Consider the following 9,216-nt stretch of genomic DNA (forward strand, 5'->3'; position numbering starts at 1 on the left):
AAGTCATTGCCATAATCTCCTGTATTGAAGGAACCTAACCAGAAATTAACTTGTGATCTTGTTTGAGTTACTGTTGTACAAGGTGGTGCTGAATACTGAACCCAGTCCAGTCGGGATACCGAACCCAAACCAGTCAGGATACCGATCCTGGTCAGACCAGGTGGACGTGCCCTCAAGTGTAACAAACACTTGCAATGGCTGCTTCATTCAGTTGTGCGTATCTACAGATGCGTTTTGTAAATACAGGCTCATTTCTTCTCCATTTGCATTTTACCCAATCAACAAATACTGAGATGTGAACTAGTGCTTGGCTGGAAATTGTTGCAAGTCCAAGTACAAAGCAGGACTTGAAACTGACAATGTGACTAGGCATCGGTTGCTGTGCGATTCAATCATCCAAGGAAAAATGATGCAGTTTGATATAATCAACAGACACCATAACATGTCATGGGGACAAGTATCACACCTGCCTCTCTGTGTAGTTACATAATCTGACAGACAGAACTTAGGTGCATGAGCCATTTATGGCGTATGGCCTGCAAGGTGTTCGAATGGAACCCGTGTATTTTCTACTGCAGACCCAAGATACATGTAATCACGAGAAACATCTTTTGTTCTTATTCTTTTGAATAATCCATCCAGGCATCTCAGTTGAAGCTGTGCAAATGTAATCACTGGACATGTGCGCAGTGCAGCATAGCTGTTGAAAATTGTTTTCACCAAAGCTGGGGTGAAATTAGTAAATTTTTTATAATTTGTTACAGCAAGTCCATACTGACAGGTGTCAGATTCTGCAAAGTTGTGTTTTGTGTTGCGTGTGACCTTTTGTAGGATGGTACTTAGGATCTCTTAAGCACTAAGATTGCTTTGTGAAAGGGATTCTTGAATTGTTATCTGTTTACCATTCAACAAATCAGGGATTTTTGTGGGAGATTGATATTTCAGTTTTTTCGTGAAAGAAAACTAACTTCATGATGATGTGATTCGCTGTTCACTCAAGCCAGTGCCAATTTTGGAAACTGTTCATAACTTAATGATTATGTGTAAAATATTTTAAATATTTACATTGGATCATCATGTTGTGTTTGGAGGGAAGTAGTCTGCAAGTGCCTTGTTCAAACGTGATATTGTATGCTAGAAAAATGGTTCACAGCACATTGCTATCTTATCCCTGAACTTTGGCAATGTATACACCATTGGTTATAGAAAAGTGGTTCACAACACATTGCTATCTTATCCCTGAACTTTGTCAGTGTATACACCATTGGTTATAGAAAGTTGGTTCACAACACATTGCTATCTTATCCCTGAACTTTGTCAGTGTATACACCATTGGTTATAGAAAGTTGGTTCACAACACATTGCTATCTTATCCCTGAACTTTGTCAGTGTATACACCATTGGTTATAGGGAAGTGATTCACAACACATTGCTATCTTATCCCTGAACTTTGTCAGTGTATACACCATTGGTTATAGAAAGTTGGTTCACAACACATTGCTATCTTATCCCTGAACTTTGTCAGTGTATACACCATTGGTTATAGAAAGTTGGTTCACAACACATTGCTATCTTATCCCTGAACTTTGTCAGTGTATACACCATTGGTTATAGAAAGTTGGTTCACAACACATTGCTATCTTATCCCTGAACTTTGTCAGTGTATACACCATTGGTTATAGAAAACTGGTTCACAGCACATTGCTATCTTATCCCTGAACTTTGCCAATGTATACACCATTGGTTATAGAAAAGTGGTTCACAACACATTGCTATCTTATCCCTGAACTTTGTCAGTGTATACACCATTGGTTATAGAGAAGTGGTTCACAGCACATTGCTATCTTATCCCTGAACTTTGTCAGTGTATACACCATTGGTTATAGAAAAGTGGTTCACAACACATTGCTATCTTATCCCTGAACTTTGTCAGTGTATACACCATTGGTTATAGAAAGTTGGTTCACAACACATTGCTATCTTATCCCTGAACTTTGTCAGTGTATACACCATTGGTTATAGAAAGTTGGTTCACAACACATTGCTATCTTATCCCTGAACATTGTCAGTGTATACACCATTGGTTATAGAAAACGGGTTCACAGCACATTGCTATCTTATCCCTGAACTTTGCCAATGTATACACCATTGATTATAGAAAACTGGTTCACAACACATTGCTATCTTATCCCTGAACTTCATCAGTGTATACACCATTGGTTATAGAGAAGTGGTTCACAGCACATTGCTATCTTATCCCTGAACTTTGTCAGTGTATACGCCATTGGTTATAGAAAAGTGGTTCACAGCACATTGCTATCTTATCCCTGAACTTTGTCAGTGTATACACCATTGGTTATAGAAAGTTGGTTCACAACACATTGCTATCTTATCCCTGAACTTTGTCAGTGTATACACCATTGGTTATAGAAAGTTGGTTCACAGCACATTGCTATCTTATCCCTGAACTTTGTCAGTGTATACACCATTGGTTATAGAAAACTGGTTCACAGCACATTGCTTGCAAAGTTCATTTGAAAATCAACTTGACATTTAGATCTACTCAAATCTTGGACTAACAGACCATCTAAGCGCTTTTCTACTTCTATGTGGCATATAATAGGACTTATGAAAGTCAGGCGAAACTTGAGTGTTTTGTATGTTTGTGCAATTGTACCATGTTTCACAAAATTAAATCAGTGTGACTTGGCCATGTTATTCATGAAAGTGCACAGGGAGTTTCCAGGTGTATACATCCTGGTGTTTGCTTGGTGCGGGATCTTATCATCCCTGGTGTTTGCTTGGTGTGGGGTCTTGTCATCTTGTATGACTGGTTGTTTGTGTTTACTGCTTGTGTCCATGTGCTTAATGACCATTTGGGAAAATGATACTTTCCTGAAAACTGTTATTTGATGTAATTAGCTTTTCCTTGGAAGCAACATTGTGCTCTGTATTAAGTTTGTTCACTCTGTTTTGACTTGTTTGTATTTGTTTAATCAATTCTGAATCTTTAACACAATTATTGTTTTATTATTATTTTTATTGAACCATTTGTTATCATTGCTAGCCGTGTCTCAGTTACTGTTGTGGAAAGAATGTTCTTTCGTATGGGAAAACTGTGAACTCTTTCACTCAGTTAATCTGTCAACTTATGTTGTTCAGTGAGGACCTTTGCTGAAAAGTGTGTTAACATACAATATTGAGAACTATGTTGTGATATAAAATGGCTGTATCTAGACATGAAATCTTCACGTGTGTGATAGTTCCATCTTCAAAACTCTTTGGTAAACTGTTGGTTAAAGGAAGACCAGTTGTATTGCTTGTTTTACAATTTTTTTCATCAGAAAACCTAAAGTCAGGAGGGAAAAAAATCAGTTAGTCAAAGCAATATTCCATCCAAATACTAAAAGTATTTTCCTTTTGTCACTTCATGAAGTGTATATGGGGCAAAAACAAGCGGGAAACTTTGCTTGTTAGTTTACATTTATGGCCAATACAAACATTAGAATTGTATTGTTGGAGTTGTGAACGACTGGCAGATCTGTAAAACAAGAAATATATTTGGTTTGGCCTAAACTAAAAATGTGTCTTTTAGCACAAACCTTCAAATTCACAGGCCATTTGTACAAAATATTTCATGCCTCATGTCATATTGTTCAATATCAGGTCATGACCTGAATAGTATTATTGGATGAAACTGTGATTTTTCAGAAATGATTGTTGTATTCCAGAGAAAAAGGATTATTGCTCTTCTGTGAAATTTACTTCAAAACAAAAATAACAGTATATTCTGTTTTGATACAGTGAATAAAACAGTTCTATTTGCCTGTATATTTCTGGTCTCTGTAGAGAATAAAATGGTGGATTGCTGAGGCAACACAGAATATTCATTGATCCATTGATATGGTTGTGAATATAGTCAAATATATGACTTGATGGACAGCAACTTCTTGTTATTTCACAGAGTGATGTTTTGATATAGGCAATTTTACTGTTATTGTTACCTTGGTAACAGTGTAAGAATCAATATTGTTTCTGAATTGATAAGAATTTCTTTCTTATTACTTAGAATTGTATGATTGATTGTACTATTGTATACCTGTACAGTGGAAGCCCTCTTAATCAGCAGCCTCCAGTTCGGCATGCTAGAATTTGGTCCCATCAGAAGCTAGTTAATTTACGATCATTTAAACGCCCTGTAATCTGGTTCAGTCTCGTCCCAATCTCTGCACATCAAAGACTGCCCACTTGACTGTATAGATATTAACACTCTCTAAACTGGTATCTCAGCTCTCCTGTTGATTGGCTGATAAGCTGAATGCCGTCAGCATTAGTAGTTAGCTCCTCATTAAATAAAACATGTTATATTTGGGATTACTGCTGGCTGACTTTGAGTGCTGGCGATTAGGTGCCTGACTCTCTGGGTGTGGGTTTGAATCCCGGATGGGACTCAACTAAACAAAAGTAGTAGAATTTGTACTTTACTGAAACGGTGTAATCCCACATGTAAGACGTCGGGGTTAGGGTTACATTTGACCACTTTCTAAATGGCGGATATTGTGACAGGAGCCCCATTAACTAACTACTGCATTAAGCCTGTGGATGTTACCTGATAAACAGAGTGTCAATAAGGAATGAGGAATTTGGTGAGTGACTCCTGTCACTTGAATTATAAACTAATTGTTGTGTTACAGTTGTCAGTAAGAAGATCATTCTCGGGTTGAGAAGGGAAAACTTCATCACCGTGGCATTTTTTGCAGGTCCCAATGAATGCCAGTGTAGAGGGCTTCCACTCTACCCACCAACTTGTAGAATGCAGGGCTGACTTGCACGAGGCGGTCGTAGCACTACTATGATTGTAATTCGATTTGATTTTCGATATTTGACCCCATGATTCGATTCGATTCTTTACACATGGAAAACATCAGATTTATTTCACTCACAGAGTCAGCAAATTTAGCGTGAAAGCCATCGTCAACTTGGCAGTATCTACTAACTGCAATTCTCATTGGATAATCAGCCTGGCGTCAATCAGTCACGTGTCTCTTTATTTCAGCACTCGAAACTGCTCGAGTTGCAGTCAAACTTTCATTCAGACTGGGGCATTCAAGTATCGAATTGAAATGGTGATAAAGGCAATCAAAATTTGAAACTACGGTGCGAGAATTGGTCTGGTCATGAAGCATGTTCTGACCGCCAGTTATCAGGTTTTACAAAAGAGACATATACGATTGACTTCGACTTTTCTGCTATCAAGTTGGGATTTAGCTGTTTGTATGATCAGTTTGAACTCATTTATTGTCAAATACTCGCAATTTAATTTGTAGAAACTACAGTATACATAGCTGCCCTCATACTTGCTTGATGCAGTTTGATTATTATTTTTATGATGAAGTGGATGTTTTGAAAGTAGGTCAGAATGGTGATGGATCATGATGCTTCCAAGAATGTGCTGTTCTTATCCTTGCCTGATGAAAATATAATAAAATATAATAATTATATTAATTTGATTGTTATGTTTTGTAGATTGGAGGATGTGGCATTGTTTCAGTTACTTCATATTACGCATGCTAAATGGGCGAAGTTTTCAATTTCAGACAAGACATATATTCTGCACCTGCAACCTGTTTTCTTTGTACAAGGGTGGGGTATAAGTGATTTATTTGCCTGCTCAGAAATGTATTTCTTCTCATGTTCATCGTCACAATAGCAATATTTTAGCCATATGGTGAAGAAAACTTTGAATTATTAGAACTGATATTAACACGTCTTTCAATGTTTTGAATTGAAATACTTATCTCTTGTGATGGAAAAATCAACAGAGACAAGCAGGACATGTTTGACTGTGATTGTTTCAACACAAAGGATACTGAGGGGAGGATCCTCGCCTTGACAGGTATTTGTGAGTATATCTAGTCTGACCAGTGCTACAATGTCGCATTAGGGTCTCTTCAGTCTTGGACTGACGACCTTAGTAGGTGTAACCAATTTCAGGAGCGTCACGCCTTTCTTTGTTGTAGATCCCGGGTATATGAAGGAAACTCGTCATTTTGCTGATTTCTCATCGTCAACAAAGATATGCCGAATTGTTGTGTCGCCGTCAATTGCTCCTTGGGGTCGGGTGATGGTGTCACTATGCACAAATTTTCACCGGACCCCGTAGTTAGTGCTTAAATTGGTTGTTAGTGTGCGAAGCGAGCGTTGTGGAAGCCTGTGGTGTATACTACCACGCTTCCAGGATAGAAAATGGAGTTCAAGTTTCATCGAGTTCATAAAATCAAGTCTGCTTACTACAAATTGCTGACCAAAAGGATTTTGCATGAATTTCTTCCTCGCTTTCTTCCCCGCTTTGTTCCTCGAAAACGAGGTTGTGGTCGAAGTGACAATATTATAGTAAGTGTTATTATATTGGCCCCTTATATTGACCGCTTCCAAGGGTGAAATTGTTATGTTACAAGCAAATGTCATGTAAAATCCTAATGTCCATCAATAGAATACATATTTTACTACCAGTTAAAACTAATTTTGATTTTGTAAGTCGGGGAAAACAAACTTAAATAGCATTCATCCTCAACAGGGCGCCGCCATTTTTGAAAATCGTGAAGTCACGGGCTAAGTCCCTTAGAATTATTGAGATTATGATTTGTTCACATCAAGTTAGAAAATCAAAAATGCTTTTTACTAGTAGATAAATATGCACTTGAATCATGGCCAAAAGGATTTTGCATGACACAACTTTTAACATAAGGACTTCTTCCAAGGAAGCAAGGTGGGGTCGAAGTGACATTTATATTGCAATATATATATTTTTTTTATTGACCTCCACCTCCATTCCAAGAATGAAATTGTTATGTTAGAAGCAATGTCATGCAAAATCCTATTGTCCATTAATAAAATACATATTTTACTACCAGTAGAAAGTAATTTTGCTTTTGTAAGTCGGTGAAAAGAAACTTAAATAACATTCATCCTAAGACAGGGCGCCACCATTTTTGAAAATCGTGAAGTCAAATCCATTTGAATTAATGAGATTTGGTTTGTTTTCATCAAGTTAGAAAATCAAAACTACTTTCTACTAGTAGTTAAATATGTATTTGAATCATTACCAAAAGGAGTTTGCATGACACAACCTGTAACATAACTAAGCGAGGTCGGTGTCGAAGTGAAAATACTGCGCGATAAATTTCCTCACTTGCTAAATTTAATTGGTTTGTAACGTTCACTCACCAGTGTGTAGACACTTGTCAATATGCGTCTTTATACTTGGACTCATAATCCAAATTACTTCATAATCATACTTGTATGCATTTTGAAACTTAATAAAAAGAAGCGATCTGCGAATGTATAACAGGAATGTAATATGTAGACATTTCATAGTTTGCCTATATGAATCATAATTCGCACGAACGCCCTAGTGTATGTTGTCTGCATCATTACACTTTACGACGAAAACAATGATTTTGTTGAAAGCTACGACAACTTAATAAAAACAAAACTGCAAATATTAAAATTAATGTTACAGGAGCAATGTCAGGCTATTACCTTGTTCGAGGAATGTATCCATCAAAATCCACAAGAACGAGTGATATATTATTCATCTGCAGATTTCCCAAGTGATGTGTCATTTAACAGTCTAATATACGAAAACGTGATGTATCGTTTCAGGTTTTTCACATTGCCGTATAGTTTCATTGGTTACCCAAGATAGCACACCTGGCAACTAATTGCGTAATGTGTGTCATTCTTTTAAAACAGTTATTTAGTTAGCCAATAATGAGCAATCTTTCGATGTATTGGCGGTTAATCCTTTGAAAGAAAAGTGTTGTTTTTACATAAACACAGACACGACAGAGTGTATTCAGTATAGTAAATGTACACACATAAACTACCTTTTGACAAATCCCAATTTAAATCCGCATAAAACTAATTAATCAATCAGCGTGTTATCGTTTAATCCTTTGATCGATCCAGACACAAGAAATGCCAAATGGGGGCCTTTGCCGGGTAATCTAAGTGGCGTCACCTCTAATTATACCTGTTGTAAATTCATTAACTGAGCATCAAGTGAATGATGACAAATAACATGTAGGTTTATACCACCTAACACGGATTACAACCTAGCGACACCAAGTGATTTTGACAGAATCGTCTATGAAAACAAGGGTTGTAACTCGAAAACTAGGCAAAGCAGGAGACAAAACTAAGTGATAGTAGATTGTGAGAACGTATATAGCTTTCATTTTTCACAACAGCTTCGCGATTTCAGGTTTGTACAAATCTCTAAACGAAATAGTTTAACCCCTGAAATGTAGATGAATACTGCACAGACCCTCATTTCCATACTTACAATTACGTCACGGAGACGCACCGCTCTGATTGGTTGAAATTTCGTTTGCGGCTGATAATTGTGCACTGTTGACAAAAAGGTCGATTTAAGTTAATTAAAGGTCGAAATGAGTAATTTTAATGGCGGGATTTCATTTATAGCGATGTCAGCAAGTGATTTGGTATTTGTACCCTACTCGAGTATATGTAATCATTAAATTTATTTCAAACACCAGGTGGTAAAAACACTGTTTGTGTTCATTATTTTTTAACATATTGCGAATGGTTTTCCATGGAAAGAATTCCCCAAATCTCTTGATGCTGATCAAAGCGCCATCCAACCTCTGCCAGAAGGGATCCGTTGGCAGCATTAGTCGGATCATCATTACTTCAGGTGCGGATGGTCTCTGTCGGGAGGTCACATGTCACTGAGACCAGCAATAAGGTCTGTGACAATTCCTCCTACGTGATTACTGCCATCAACAAATATCCAAACCGCGGTATCTATATTTCAGTACTAATGAGTCAGCTTATTGAACACCTGCAAGTTATGAAACATAAGTCATATTGGGTAGATGTAGATCTGTCACTAGATACCATGTTTTACTGCATGATAAGTCTGTTACAAGATAGAGCTACCCTCACTCTTCAGAGGCACTCAGAAAACATATAAACTTACACTTTTAAAGGCATCATTGTAAACTCACATGATGCGGGATACTGTCTAATGTTTGTCATCCCATATTAGCTCTACCTGTGACATTCAAGAAATAAATATTAGCGACCTTCTGTGCTGTGGTATATACTGAACATGGAAAAGATCTGTCTTGTATAAATTCTGTTTGACAAGGTTATATGTTCAAGGTACAACGTACTGAAATGCACGAATTC

The sequence above is a fragment of the Haliotis asinina genome, chromosome 11 (assembly GCF_037392515.1).
Source record: "Haliotis asinina isolate JCU_RB_2024 chromosome 11, JCU_Hal_asi_v2, whole genome shotgun sequence".
In the NCBI taxonomy this organism is placed as follows: Eukaryota; Metazoa; Mollusca; class Gastropoda; order Lepetellida; family Haliotidae; genus Haliotis; species Haliotis asinina.